General features: G+C 31.7%; 1 protein-coding gene across 2 annotated transcripts in view; it reads left to right on the top strand.

The window, feature by feature from the left end:
* Window positions 1-16,366, top strand: part of wake (ankyrin repeat and fibronectin type III domain containing protein wide awake) — a 429,559-nt gene that overhangs the window by 90,392 nt on the left and 322,801 nt on the right. The window contains exon 1 of one of the 2 annotated variants that reach the window (XM_076414745.1): window positions 11,815-12,076. The exons of the other annotated variant lie outside the window; for it this stretch is intronic. The gene's annotated coding sequence lies outside the window, so the exon portion shown is untranslated. Of the gene's footprint in view, window positions 1-11,814; window positions 12,077-16,366 lie in introns of those variants that run through there. 2 annotated transcript variants of the gene reach the window in all.

Here is a 16,366-nt window from a genome sequence, read left to right as displayed (position 1 = left end):
CGAACCAAACCAAACAAACTTGTTTAGCGAATAAATGTATTCTTAGCTTTAGCTTCACTAGTTTAGTTTTATTTTAATTTGGGAAATATATACTGTTGTATTAATCCCGTACTCGACTTGCTTCTGTATCGATGTAAGTACAACAGAACAATAGTAATAAATTAATTTGTTAATTAAGATTATATTAAACATATCTAATGTAAGATGTAATTAATATAAACAAAAATTATAAATATAGTTATAATCTATCAGTTATAACACTTATATCTTTTTATCCTAGTTTATTAAAATATCTGCTAAATGTTAATTTGTTGTTCTAGAATTTAAATGTTCTAATCCAAAATATTATATTTTTTTTATAACATCTTTATTACATGCGCTTAGGACAATCTTAATTTACGATTAATTTATTACTGCTTTTATTTGTACTTGGATTAATTCACAAGCAAGAGGAGTGCGAGAAAATACATCAATATGTATTCCTCAATTATAAAATTATAATAACTTATAGTTATAATAACATTAAAGGTATACACTTTATATAAGTTCGTCTGGTTTTGTTCGCTTCAATCTCCTGACATCCTGCACGTTGTCCAAAAGTTGTATTGCTTCCACGTTAGTACAATTTAGTAATCTGCTTTCGTGTTGCAAGGCGAAATCTTGGATAACTTCTCAAATCCATTTGATTTCCAGGCCATCGTGCAGTTCTTCGTTGGTTACGTAGCGATAGGCATTGGTAATCAATCGAAGAATATTGTTTTGACAGCGTGGTATGACTAATTGATTTGAATTTTTAGTGCAACCCCATATTTGCACCCCATAGGTCCAAATTGGCTTTATAATTGTATTATAGATCAACCTCTTTGATTTTAGAGCAAGTTGAGAGTATCTTCCGACTAACCAGTATAGTTGTTTTATTTTCAAATGTGTTTTGCTTTTTGTCTAACGTGATGTTAAATATTATATCACTGTATTATATTTTTACTTCGTGGGCACACATAAATCTTCCATAGAAATAGATAATGTTCTATAGAAACTGTTATTATAAGCATTCCAATTTTTTGGCATAATATATTTTAATTATTTAATTAGAAGTTTCAAAGGTTGGACAGGGACGTTATTTTAAATGTTTAAATGTCTTTATTTGCAAAATTACACCCGGTCGTTAAGTTAATTAAGAAATTGTTCGTCAAATAAACTAATCTTGTAAATGTCAGTTGGATATATTAATCAGACTTAATGTTTTAATGTTGGTAATTTGAGAAATTTCCAAATAATTACATATTTCAATGGTTAGCTTTTTCGCATTATAAGATCCTCGTAAATATCCATCGGTTTATCACAACTATTTATTAAATTTATTATACTTTCACCATATATAGATAATTATTGTTTACTTATTTCAAATGAATGTAATAAATTACGGTTATTTAATATAACAACCATAGTTGGTGTTATACATTGGGTGCTTACAAAAAATCTGATATTTTTTCAATCTCATTTCAATGAACTCGCCAAACAGTTAAATGTGCGCGATGACAGCGAAGTGCGTAGGCTCAAACGCAAATTGCCATACGAACTGATTAATAGATACTTAGAGTGAGATTTAATAATCTCTAGAATAAGCTAGAATAGTTTTTAGAATAGGTTAGGATATACTTTAAAATAAGTTAGAATAGTGTCTAGAATAAGATTGATAGATAAGTTGTACAGTGGATCACTTACTGAAGGTTCACTACATGTCAGGATAGTTATATTATATAACTGAAATCATATAATAATACTTATTGCCCACGGATAGATTGTAAACGTTTTAGGAGATTAATGAAAAAATCAATTTATCAAAGTAATTATTGAGAAAAATTAACATGGCTTTTAGAAATCTGAGAAGTAAGTTGATTCAACAACTGTTAAACAGCCTGAAAGTTCTTTAAGAGTTGTTTTCATCAAATAAGTCCTGCAACTAGTTGTCTCCCAGGTCGTTTTTTTTATCGACATCAAAATCACCACCTTTAAATTATTGAAATTTAATATAGATTGAAAAACTCTGAAAAAATTATTAAGTGGAAACAAGAACAAAAGAATAACACCAGGAACTATATATACTCAACGTTAGAATACGAGCCTGCAATTATCAAATTAATACGTGGTACCATATTGGCAAGATACAATCTAATAACTCAATATTAGCAATTTGCTAATATAATTGATATATGCATATTGTACATGTTCAGATTAAGAATAAATGAATGATGTTTAACGAGTGTTTCTCTCATAACTTAAGCTGTCCATCTTCAGTGATAGTCGTAGTTTTCTCTTCTATTCTCTTCGAAATTTTCAATGTAGTTTCTGTCTTGGTCACTTTAAATTAATTTTAATATCCACTCCACTCCTATATGTCCCAATTTCAACTTCAGTTTTTTAAAGTTATTTTAATTTTCACAAATGCACACTAAAGTATCACCAGGCACCAGATCCTAGGGTCCCTAGATAGGTCTATCTATCTCACTGGTATCAGTAATATCTAAAGTATTTGAGTCCTCTTGAAAACAATAAAGCCAATTTTATAGAGAAAAAAAAAACATTTACACGCCAGTTCGGGTTTATTAACATTCAACAATTGACTAGGTCCACAGAATAACAGATGTTATTGAAGAATTCTATGAAGATAATAAGTACGTTCAGCTATATTATTAGTTGTAGCATTCACCTTCGATAAGATATGATCGCTCAAGCACCAATAACAGTAAATAATAACAGATGAGGCCAAAGTCCCGCCACCATTTTGATTGCGCGTCGTCGCTGGTTATGTGACGTTTAGCTCAATTTCGCTTTAACCATTGTGTTGTGTAGGTGTACAAATTTAATTATGGATCAATATATGCTACAAGAACGAGCAGAAATAGTGACAATATTTATTGAAATTAATCATTCCATTATAGCCACTCAGCGGAAATTGCGTCAAAAATATACTAATCGCCCAGTGCCTCTCAAAATCACAATTATTGTTTACATACGAGCTTTCAACACTACGGTACGACAGCAGACAGGTCTCGTTCTGGAAGACAAAGGTCATTTCGTAACGCTGAAAATGGGCTTCTGGTGCGCGATAGTGGTACAGAGTCTCCATAAACAACAATTCGAAGACGTGGTTATCAGTTACACATTTCTGCACGTAGTTTAAGGCGAATTGTGAAAACTGATTAGGAAATGCAGTGGTACAAAATTCAATTAGTCCAAAAATTGCTACCGAGAGATCCTAATCAACGAGTTGTGTACACTAATGTAATCCTGAAGCTCTCTGTGAAATTGAAGATTTTTCGTCTAAATTGATAATAAGCGATGAAGGCCATTTTCTTCTCAGTGGACACGTCAATAAACAAAGCAGTCGGTTTTATGGAACACAGAATCCTTAGTTTATTCATGAAATATCATTGCATCCACTAAAAAGAACTGTATGGTATAGTATTAATGCTGGAAACATCACTGGTCCCTATTTTTTTGAGAATAACCAAGGTGTTAAAGTTACTGTTACTGCTGAACGGTACCTAGACATGATTAAACATTTTCTTGTATCTGAAACGGAAGACAAGGACTGGAGAACGCGTGGCTTCAGCAAGATGAGGCCACAACACTCACAGCTAGGTCAACAATTCAATTATTGAATGACCTTTTTCCACAAAGATAAATTTCGCGAAGTGGTGATTTAACATGGCCAGCCAGATCTCCGCATTTAACAGCACCAGACTTTTTCTTATGGGACTTTTTTAAAATCAAAAGTTTATGTGAATACGCCTTAAACGATTCAATAACTCAAAGACAATATTCGTCATGGAATTGAAGATATTCAGCCTCAGATGTTGCAGGACGTCATGAAAAAATGCCTTAAAAAGAGCCGAAAGTTGCATAGCGAATCGCGGTCATCACTTAGCCGATATAAGTTTCATAACGAAAAAATGTGTGAAGACTAAATAAACCTTTGAACACCAAACTTATTTATATTTTCTTTAAGCAACGTTGTAGGTAATCAAAATGGTAATGGGACTTTTGCCCCACATTGTACTATCATTCCATATAGAAACAACGCTGTGTGTCGCAAGTATCTCGGAATGAATTTTGATGCAAAACTTCGCTGAAAAGGACTATATAATATTGGATAATGTATTAGTTAATTGGAAGGAAATCGTTATTATCAGTACATAATAAATTGCTATTATACAAGCAAGTTTTGAACCTACATGGTCATACGAACTTCAAATATGAGGATGTTCTGAGAAAAGTAATATAAATAAAATACTGGCTTTCTAGAATAAAGTTCTCAGAAGTATTGTAGATGCACCCAGATATTACAGGACTGATTTCTTATAACGAGTCCTTCAAACATCGACTGCCACTCAGGAAATCAAGAAAATTGGAGGGAGGCATGAAGACAGATTTTATTCTCATGTCAATATTGAGCTAATATAACTCTATGATAACACCAAAACAGGACACAGACTCAAATGAATCAAACTATTTGATATTGTGTAGTATAATGAGGTACATTTAATAGAAAAATAAACATAACATTATTATAGTAGAGATGACGATAGATAGAGATACATAAGTTATTGTAAGGGCAAATTGTAGGTTAGTCGGCAGCGATTAATATCAATGTAATAAATAAATTAAAAAGAAACAAAAATTAATTCGTTTTTCCAACTACAAACCAATAGTAATTACAAACTAATTTGTAACTAACTTTTTAAACGTATCATCATAACTTTTTTGAAAGTCAATTTTAATTATATTTTACCATTGACATGTTCTACGAACAGTGTCATACTGCTTAACCATTAACAGCCACTTAAAAGGCCATATCAGTGAATCGAATCTAATTACTACACTAAATCCGAACTTTTTTTTGTTACATCTACCTAATTTTGCGACCTTCTAACAAATCATCGGAAACCTCACGCTGAAGCAATTATGGTACTTGGTGGCGTTACGCCCATCTGGTGACAATACGTACTTTCTTCCTTTCCAACTAAATCGTTTTATACAAAGTAGGGTAAATTTATTCTTTGTGACACTAACAAAAAGCAATAAGAATATAAATTAAGCCACATTTAATGATATTAATGCTTCGTGTAATCTTGTTTAATAGTATTAATATAGTGTGTTTCTCTTATGTTTAAATTGTTCTTTTAATACATCTTACGTTAGGTAATCTTTTTTTTATGACTCTTCGTTAGTCCACAATCTGCCCTATTGGCAATAAGTATTTCCTATATCTATATTATATGTTCATGGTATGTAGAAAATCACTTCATTAAGCAAACTTCTGTATAAAATATTGTCTTAATTAATTAGTCTTATTCTAAAGCTTATTCTAAAATCTACATATGTCCAGTAATCAGATCAGGTGCTGTTAAACGTTTTAGTCTACGCACTTCACTATCACGTCGCATATTTAGCTGATTAGCGAGTACATTGGGATGCACTAACACTCTTTCGAAGTACTTCACACAAACACGTTGAATTACACTCGTTATAGGTTCTAGAGGAATATCGCGTTGTATCACTTTATTTGAAATATAGTACGGAGCATCAACAATGGCACGCAACACCTTATTTTGGAACCGTTAAATGATGGATATATTAGCGATACCCCAGGTAATCTTAGTACAATTTTAATTCGTAAAATAAATGTATTACTATTGTTCTGTTATACTTGCATAGGTACGACGAATATGGAATAAATGTTATAATACGTATTTCCCAAATTAAAATTAAATTGGACTACCAAGAATTGGTTTTATGCTCTAGTGCAACTTCATGTTTCAAGCCCATAAGTCCAAATAGGCTTTATAACAGACTTATAACCGATCTGTTTGATTTTAGATCCAATTGGGGGAATTGTCCGACTAACCAATTGTTTGATATTAAATCTGACTGCACAGTTTCTTGTCTGACATGTTGTATTTTATGTCGTTCATTTAATACATATGATTTTAGTTGTAAATAGATGCCAGTTTTTTATTCAGGCGCTTAAATACCGAGCACCCGACATCAGAAAAACTTTGATTTCAAGTTCCGTCCTTTCTGGCTCTTCCTCTACACTTTCTATATTATACTCTTTTATATCACTTATGATACATGGTGACATAGATTCAAATAAGCATACGGTTATATATAATATATATGGTGAAACATGATTTATTTGAACCGGCTTGGTTAGCGCAGGGGTAAAATCTACAGGACAATTCTCCTACTGTTGCTATAGTCGCGGGTTCGAATACCTCTGGGACACGGTCGTAAATTTATGTTTGTGATTTAAAATTTGTGATTATCCTAGGCAAGAGTATAAAATCCTACAAGGAATAACAAACCCTGTCACGCCAGTAACCAGGCTGGGTAAGACCGGATGTCTTCTGAGATGATTTCTAAATTGGTCACTCGCCAGTCGGTAGGCTCAATACTGAGGATGGTGGTTCGGAGCCCACGTTAAACTATGTGTCCATTCCAAAAAACCTTTGTATGTAAAAGTACTCTTTAAAATATATATAAAAAAATTATACTTAAAAATCTTCTTTTGATTTCCACAAGTTTATTGACAACTTAGTATATTACAGTATAATATAAGCACTACCTTTTTTGTTATTTTCTACATACATATTTAAATTATATTAATTCATGTATATAGCGTTATAAATAGAATATGGTTTAAAACATTTTTTTCATGTATACACGCCGTTATTTTTCGAAACATCGATTTGATTTTTAATCAGTTTTATCGTATCATGCCAGACAGAGCAATATTTAGAATTTGCATTCATGAATACTTGTTTACATTTTTATTGTATTTATGTTTTTTAGTGGGATAAAAAATTCTGGTTTATCATATATTTACTCTATTTTATACTACACTAGCGACCCGCCCCGGCTTCGCACGGGTGCAATGCTGATACTATATTAAATACACTACAGAAAAAATATGAACGTTGTATATAAAAACATAGCGGCCCGCTCCGACTTTGCACGGGCATAAAATATATATGCCTATGTCACTCAATGAAAACATGATTAAAATCGATCCAGTATTTTTGGTTCATTCATTACTGCCCTTGGCCTGCACGCATTAAATTTGGAGTAAAACAATTCCTCTTCCCCTATACTTACTATGAAGATTTCCTGCTATCTTTGGAATATCTAAATTCATACAATTTTTATTACATCACAGTTTTAAACGCAAATTTTAAATTTGTTTTATCTCCGAAAATATTACTTTAATTTACATGCTGTAAGGAACCATATTGATCTATATTAATTGCACACTGTATTTAAGGTACTTAATTCGATAAGGATTAATGCCGTATTGCTTAAAATAGCTTCGTAAATAAGCCATTTTCTCACGTAAAAAGTAAACAATAAAAATGGTTAATGTGGGTTATCCCTAAAAGATAAACATATACCATCGCGGACTTTTTTGTAGACCTTTTTATGGTGTACAATACTGTAGTACATTAATTTGATCTAACTCGTAGGGTTAGGCAGCGTTTTTTGCTAATTGCTAAATAAGCCTAAAAAAATAGGTTAATTTACGACATCACGTTAGAAACCTCTAAAATTAGCAATGTTGCCTTAGTATATTATGCATGTATTATACATATAAACCTTCCTCTTGAATCGCTCTATCTATTGAAAAAAACCGCATCAAAATCCGTTGCGTAGTTTTAAAGATTGAAGCGCACTTAGGGATATAGGGACAGAAAAGGCGACTTTGTTTTATACTATGTAGTGATGCTAACTACTGTATAAAATCCTACAAATATTTGACAACTCTGTAATTACATGATTGTATTTAATGCAAACTTTTTAAATATATTTTGATGTCTCCTTGATGTCTCCTTTTACCAACTAGGGGTTTATATGGAATGGACCTACAATTTAACGTGGGCTCCGAAGCACGGTCCTCAGTATTAAGCCTACCGACTGGCAATTGACGGACTTAGAAATCATCCCAGAAGACATCCATTCTTTCCAAGAGTGGTTAATGGTGTGACTGGGATCATTTTCCTTGTCGGATTTTACACTCTTGCCTAGGACAATCACAAATTTCAAACAATCACAAACATAAATTTACGGCCATATCCCAGCAGGATTTGAACCCGCTGCTATCGCAACACTAGGAGGACCATCCGATCGCCTTTCTGCGCCACCAAGCCAGCTGCAAACGTTTTGAAACCTATTTTTCATTTTTAAAATGACTTTATTTTTTAAAATGATTTCAAATCGTGTGTGAAGTAATAACTAATTTAACAGTCCAAATTTCGCAATAATATGCTTTGTTTAATGCGGTATAACAACATTTCTATATAATTATTTGTCTTCCTGAGTAATTAGTTGTATAATGATATAAGAAATTAAATCATTGCTTATTCTAGATATGTAAAGAAAGAACCTCATTATTTTCAACTGTGAATTTTTATACCGTTAGTTTAAGGTCATATATATTCAAAATACACTCATTTTAGATTAGTGGGTTACCTTTTATATTTCGGGATATGAGTCTAATAAGGCTAAGATCTTCAAAACATATAAATTGTTTTTATAACCCAATAAGCATTGTAATCATATTAATTTCTTATGCGAACGCGAATACATTTGTTTTAGTTGATGATATCCTATTAAGTAATAGTAGACCTTGATAATGTATCATTGCCAAAACTTCTTTATTCTACGAATACTGATACTTCCGTTCAAGTTAATTGAATTATATTTTGTTGAAGTAAAATTACATTTATCATGAATTCAATTTTTAGGAAACTAATTTTTTGATAATTGATATGCAGTGGTGGGCATATTTTCCTACGTAGAATGAATATTATATGAGTGGATTTTGTTTCATTTGCTTTTGCTTAATAATTGATATTAATTTTAATATTTAATATTAATTTTATCAAGGTGTGTTTGGAGGTTCTTGGTTTAATGCTGTTATTGGATATTCGTGACATGTTTAGATGGCTGGCTTTATGTAGAAGTTACAGTATTGGGCCCAGTACACTGCCTTGCGAAACTTCTGAATATATTGGATGTAATTGAGTGAGTCCATCGTCTTGTTTTATAGTGAAGTATCTATATATGGGAAAAGGTTTTAGTAACTGAAAATGTAGACCAGGGTAAAATTTCTATAATTTAACTTGCAGCCCTGTATTTTTTTCAAATACCGAGGGTCTAAATTGCATTTTCAACATCGAAAGTCAGGACAATGAGTAGAGAATAAGAGACTTCAAATTTATAAGATTGGAAACTTGCATTACATATAATCAAATGTATGTAATTTGTATTTGGTGACATGGCTAGGTCCACTTCTGTTACATTCCTGTTACATCTTGTACATTTCTGTTATAAGAACAAGTTTCTTACAGCTGACGCTAGCTATTCAACCGTCACCACAACTATATTAGACAGTTTTTCAATAATTAAACACCGAAATGCTATCTGCCGTATTTGGATAACTGAATATTTTAACTGAACTATTTAAGTCAAATTTTTTTGTCTGTACTTCAGTTGATAAGAAAAAACAACAAATTTGCGCTCTATTCACAGTTCTCTAACATATCTATTGTCCCGTGTGATATTTAGACGTCAACTAGGATAGTTTATTAATATTCACGGAGGATGCTAAATATCTTGGCATAGTATCTACCTTAGAAGAAGCACATGTGGCCTCGCGTTTAAATGTATTTCTGGTGTGATTTGTGTTTATGTTTGCATGAGCTCTGTATGTATGACAGTGACTAAATTAATTAAGTTACTTTTTCTCTAATTGGAGGTTTAACATTTGTTTTAATATTTCATTTCAAAGTCAATTTGGTATAGTAAACAATGGATTTGCCAAATTTTCTTTATTTTAATACGTGGTCAAATAAAGAAACAACTGATTTAAGATTAATGATGATCTTGTGACCCTACTAATAATCCTTTGCCCTACCAAATGATAACAGGTCAGTTGAAATGTCCCCGGCCTGATACATAGATGGCGCTACTAGAATTAAATCCATATGTCTTTTAGTTAGCCCTGACCCTCAAAAGATGCGTGTATAAATTTCACAGCTGCCGGATCATTAGTTTTTGAATTATAGTATTTCAAGTTATTGTGAAAAAAATAGAAAAATGGGAATTTCACGTGTTGATAAAATATTGCTTTTTGAAGGGAAAAAATACAGTTGAAGCAAAAAATTGGCTTAATGTCGAGTTTCCGGACACTACCCGAGGAAAACCAGCCATCAAGGATTGGTATGCTAACTTTAGTCGTCGTGAAATAACCACCGAAGACGGTGAAAGCAGTGGACGCACAAAAGAGGTTGTTACCGACGAAAACATTAAAAAATCCACAAAATTATTTTGACTGACCGTAAATTGAAACTGAATGAAATAGCAGACACTCTATCTTTATCTATCATATCATATCTATCACTCTATCACATCTTTATCAACTGAACATGTACATCATATCATTCACTCATATTTGGGTATGAGAAAGCTCTGTACAAAGTGGGTGCCGCGCGAGCTCACTTTTGACCAAAAACAACGACGGGCTGATGATTCGGAGCACTGTTTGAAGATGATCAAGCGTAATAAACCCGTGTTTCTGCATTGACATGTGTCAATGGATGACTCCATCATTTCACATCGAAATGGACTGCATACGATGAACCCTCTCCAAAGCCTGGGAAAACGCAACAGTCGGCTGGCAAGTTTATGGCGTCTGTATTTTGGGATGCGCATGGAATAATTTTCATGGACTACCTCGAAAAAGGAAGGACCATCAACAACGACTGTTATATAGCTATATTGGACCGTTCGAAGGACGAAATCGCCGGAAAAGGGCCGCATTTGAAAAAAAAAGAAAGTGCTGCTTCACCAATACAATGCACCGTGTCAAAAATCCACGAATTGGGCTTCAAATTGCTTCCTCATCTACCGTATTCTCCAGATCTGGCCTCCAGCGACTATTTCCTGTTTTCAGATCTCAAAAGAATGGTCACTGGGAAGAAATGTTCGTCAAATGAAGAGTTGATCGTCGATACTGAGGCCTATTTTGAAGCAAAGGGCAAATTGTACTACAAAAATGGTATCGAAAAGTCGGAGGGTCGCAATGATCAGTGTATCACCCTTGAAGGGAATTATGATGAATAAAAAAATCTAATTTTGCCAAAAATATGTGTTTTACTGTGGTAGGCTGGGGACTTTTCAATTCACCTGTTACCTTTAAAGCATTGAGAAGTCCTCTTTTCTGTTCTTGAAATTAAGTTATGATGTCCTATAGTAAACATAAAAACGGGAGGAACTTTTTTGCACACCTAATAAAATTAACGTTCCTGAAGAGTTATTTACCAACTAGTACGGAGTCAACTAGGACTATTAAGTTGTCATATTTTTTACTCTCCATATTATTAGCTTTTAAACAAAATAACGGACGATTAGTCGCGCTAGCCGCGGCGTAGCACGTGTGCCAACGACATGGTCCACCTCTAAAAATTTAGCCAAGAATCATTAGCCTCGATGCCGTTAAGTTTTGAACTTTATACCAAGAACCACTCGAACCCAGCGTCCGTCGCTGTTCGACGGTACCACGCCGACAAGGACGGGACTAAAGTTCAACGTCTGAGCTGGGTACCTACCTGAATCTTGGCCGACTCTTACCGACTTCAGTTTAACAGCGCTAAACTTTGTCGCAAGCGCGTACTTTTGTTTATTTCTCCGCTGAAAAATTAACGTTTTTTTATGCTTCGTTTCCATCACGGTCGGTTCGACGACGATTTTTTTGGGTAAAATGCGTCGCTTCGGGACGTTTGTCGACAGCTAACTATCGTCTTTACCGGTATGGAAGCGGATATTTGAATAAAATGACGAAAAACAGGTGGCGTAGTGTTTATATTCGATGCAGGTGAAGCTTTGAGGTTATGTTATGGTGTTTTGTGTACCCGCTTTCGAGCTTTTCGGTTGCTAGTGGCTTTACGGCGACTATAAGGGTGTGTTATTGTTAAAGGATTACGGAAAGCTTCCAAACTGAAGAAGAAAAAGTACGGTGAGTGCTCAATTACACACAGTTTATGTTATTCGACAAATAAATATTGTCGACGATCATTAATAAATGTATTTATTTTAACTGAAGTCCTTTGAAATCGAATGTAATGTTTGATTAAATTGCACGCAACAGAAAACGAAAATAATGTATTTTATAAATGTTATTTCATGTTTTAATAACATTTGTTGTTTAAATAATTTGAGATGATGTAAAATTATTGGTATAATTATTTGTTTCTAATAAATTTAAATATATGCAAATATATTTAATGTATTTATTCATCTCATTCAGAATATGTTTTATTCATATTATAATTAATCGAGCTTATCAGAACAAATAATAGTCATAGATAATTAACAAATTTAAAAAAAAACTTTAAAATTGTTCAAAAGCAAACAATTCTATTTAATTTCATATAGTTTTCTTGTTTTATTTAATATATCTTACTTGCAGTCGATTATAACTTCTAAATGAATCAGATTATTTAAAGTATACTTACTTTTTGCAAACAAAATTTAAGACATTACTAACAATACTGCAAAATATAAATAATTAATGTATATATAGTTATTATTGTAAACGATTTTTTTTGTTTTATAACATCTTTATTTGATACGCTTAGTACAATCTTAATTATAAATTAATTTATTACTACATTTCATTTTTATTTGGATTAATTCACAAGCAAGACGACTACAAGAAAATACATCAATATGTATTCCTCTGTTATAAAATTATAATAACTTATAGCTATAGTTTACACTAATGGTATGCACTTTATATAAGTTCGTATGGTTTGGTTCGCTTCAATCTCCTGATATCCTGCGCGCTCTCCATGTATGATTTAGTAATCTTCTTTCGTGTTTCAAGGTGAAATCTTGGATAACTTCGCAAATCCATTTGATTTCCAGGTCATCGTGCAGTTCATCATTAGTTACGTAGCGATAGACATTGGTAATCAATCGAAGAACCTTTTTTGACAGCGTTGGATTACTAGTTGATTTGAATTGTTAGTGCAACCCTATAATAGGTCCAAATTGACTTTATGATTGTCTTATAAATCAACCTCTTTGATTTTAGATCAAGTTGACAGTATCTTCCGACTAACCGGTATAGTTGTTTTTTTTCTAATGTATTTTGCTTTTTGTCTAAGTTGATGTTTGTAAACGAAAATATTTACTATAAAATTGGAGAAAATATAAAGAATTTGCATAATGAAATAAATTAATTTCATTTGTTTTTTAATATTTTTACTTGTATTTATAAATATACTATATATTAACGTTAATATACTTATATTGTTGAGAATATTGTTGATATAAACCTTAATTTTTTGCTTTATGGCATTTTACAACTTGCTTTTATTATTATTGCAATTCAAACATACGGTATCTTGCAAAATTGAGTTAAATCACAACATAAACTATAAATTAGTACACTTTTTATGACACCTGTCTCATCTAAAATTTAATAATTTTAATAATATAAATTATTACAAAAATATTGAATTCAACTATGATATATATAATGTTAATTAGGAAACATTTTTATAAACAACATTGAATAAAAGTTAAGGAACTTTTGATGTATAATAATTTTTCCAACTATATTTACACTTAAAGATGTTTTAATTATATTAAATAAAATGGTATTTTATAAGAAATAAATATAAAACATATAATAAACTAATAATTTGAAATAATAACTTAAATTTAATTAATTTAAATTTTTTATGGCATATTATTTAATATATTAATAAAAAATAACGATAAAAGGTAGCGAATATTTACAATTTTATCAGTTGTAACAATGTTTAATTTGTAATAATGCTACCTTCATCCAAAATTGTACAATAATTTATTGGTGCATAAATTTATATGTGCCCATTGCCTACCTGGCATAAAAGCTAGTTCCATTCATTTTGTGAGTAATAAGAAGAGCAGAGCTTAGGTATTTACCCTTTTGTTGACTCAATCATCTTCACAATAGATTCCAACGTCGCCTATATCGTAGGTTTTCTTTTTTGGTATTTATTTTGTTATATTATTTAATAGTCTGATTCTATTCATGGTTGAAACTTGTTGGATACATTGATATAAATGTTACCACTTATATTTTGACATGGAATAATAAATCCCCAAATATAAAAGACTTTCCGTGTATTGTGTTTTTTGTTCAAATAACTGTAATATAACCAATATTTTATAGTTTTGAATACAAATTAGCGTATTTGTATTAATTTATATTAGATGATTTAGATTCAGATTTTGCTTAACTCACTTTTAGCGATGTCATTACCACAGAATTCCCAAACATATATTTTAAATTGTGTATTTGGTGCGCTCAGTAACGTCTGATTACTCACACCAATTCCTTCGGATTGTAAGAGTTTATCTACCAACACGTGTTTGGTTGCTTATAAGTCAGGAAGTCTGACAGGCGACTGTTTAATATTAATTCTTGCTGCGTCCAATCCCTGCTGATAAATGCAGGTTTGCAGGCATAAAAATTACTTTTAAAGAAGCACAGTTATGGTAAAATGTTCTGACCTTTTTTCAGTCGAGTTTGAGTTCAATAGTCATTTGTTTACTGTTATTTCACATCACCCACATCTGCAGACACTATATATATGTATATATATATATATATATATATATATATATATATATATATATATATATATATATATTTGAAAAGAACAGTAATTAACAGACTTTCAAATTATTGCTGTATATATTCTGTATATATTGTCCCGAAATATAAAATTCAACCCTTACATTAATAATTCAGAATATGTAGAAAAAAATCGACTAAAGAACAAACAAAATCTTTTTGGGTTTTACATCGTTATTACAACATAAACAAATAGTAACACATTTTGATAAGTAACACATAAATGATTAGAACTATATTAGCGTTCAACATTTACATGAATGTATGTACCAAATTTCCACCAATTAAAAGCTTTTAACCGCAAATCAATTTAAATTGATTAGCGCTAACAATTCATTTAGAGTCAATTAAAGCAAATTAACTTCTTTAATGAGTACCAAACTACAATTCCATGTAAATTAAGTTGATTTGAATATGTTTGGTATCTAATGCTTCTCGAATGTGCTCTTAGTAGTTTAGTAAAAATGTTTAAAATAAATTGCATTACTTGTATATGTATAATATAAACTAGTCCTTTAATAATATATAATTAAACAAAGTACTATATTGTTTATATCTATCGACAATGTGGTTAAAATATATTTACATTTTTTCAATTTAATTGTTACATAAAATATAAATACAATAAATATTATTTTTATATTTTTTAAATGAATAACGATTAATTTTTCGCTGTATTAATACATAATATGTTGCAAATATACAACCCTTACTAAGAGTGATTATTCTGTTTGTGGCATCTATTGATATTATGAATTTAATATGATCAAAGTATGAGCACTTCCCTGTTGACTTGGTTCTGGAGAATTTCTTGATGGAAAATCTTCTGATAAAGTCTATGATGGTGACCTAATGGATGCAGGTCACAAACGCGTACATACCAATACTCATTTATAATACACTTCAGCGGTTTGCTTTGGAATCTTTGAATCACTTGGATATTGGAGTCATTGACGCTGCCCGACAGCTAAATGCTATAGCTCTACACTGGTCTTAGTATTTGCTTGTATAAAACATTCTTGTTGTCAATAGATAACTCGGAGTTTCGGCCAAGCTATCAATTTTCCTGAACTTAATGTTGAATTCTTTTCATTTCTTTTTTAACAGGTCAATTGTGAAAAGCCCCCGGCCTACCATAGTATAACACATTTTTTTTGGCTTTAATTCTTTTTTACTATTCAACATAATTCCCTTCAAGGTTGATACACCGATTATAGCGACCCTTCAACTTTTCGATACCATTTTTGTAGTACGATTTGTCCTTTGCTTCAAAATAGGCCTCAGTTTTGGCGATCACCTTTTCATTTGATGAAAATTTTTTTCCGAGCGAGCATTGTTTTGAGATCTGATAACAGGAAATAATCGCTGGGGACCAGATCTGGAGAATACGGTGGATGAGTAAGCAATTCGAAGCCCAATTCATGGATCTTTGCCATCGTTTTCACTAACGTGTGACACGGTGCATTGTCTTGGTAAAGCAGCAATTTTTTTTAAATGCGGCGGTTTTTCGCCGATTTCGTCTTTCAAACGGTCCAATAACGCTATCTCATATTCGCTGTTGATGGTCCTTCCTTTTTTAAGGTAGTCAATCACAATCATTCCATACGCATCCCAAAA

This window comes from Rhynchophorus ferrugineus, unplaced genomic scaffold (assembly GCF_030347505.1).
Source record: "Rhynchophorus ferrugineus isolate W39M unplaced genomic scaffold, kcgeb_rfMv2 rfM1, whole genome shotgun sequence".
Lineage (NCBI taxonomy): Eukaryota > Metazoa > Arthropoda > Insecta > Coleoptera > Curculionidae > Rhynchophorus > Rhynchophorus ferrugineus.
Note: the sequence above shows the minus strand (reverse complement) of the source record. Positions and strands in the feature narration are given on the sequence as shown.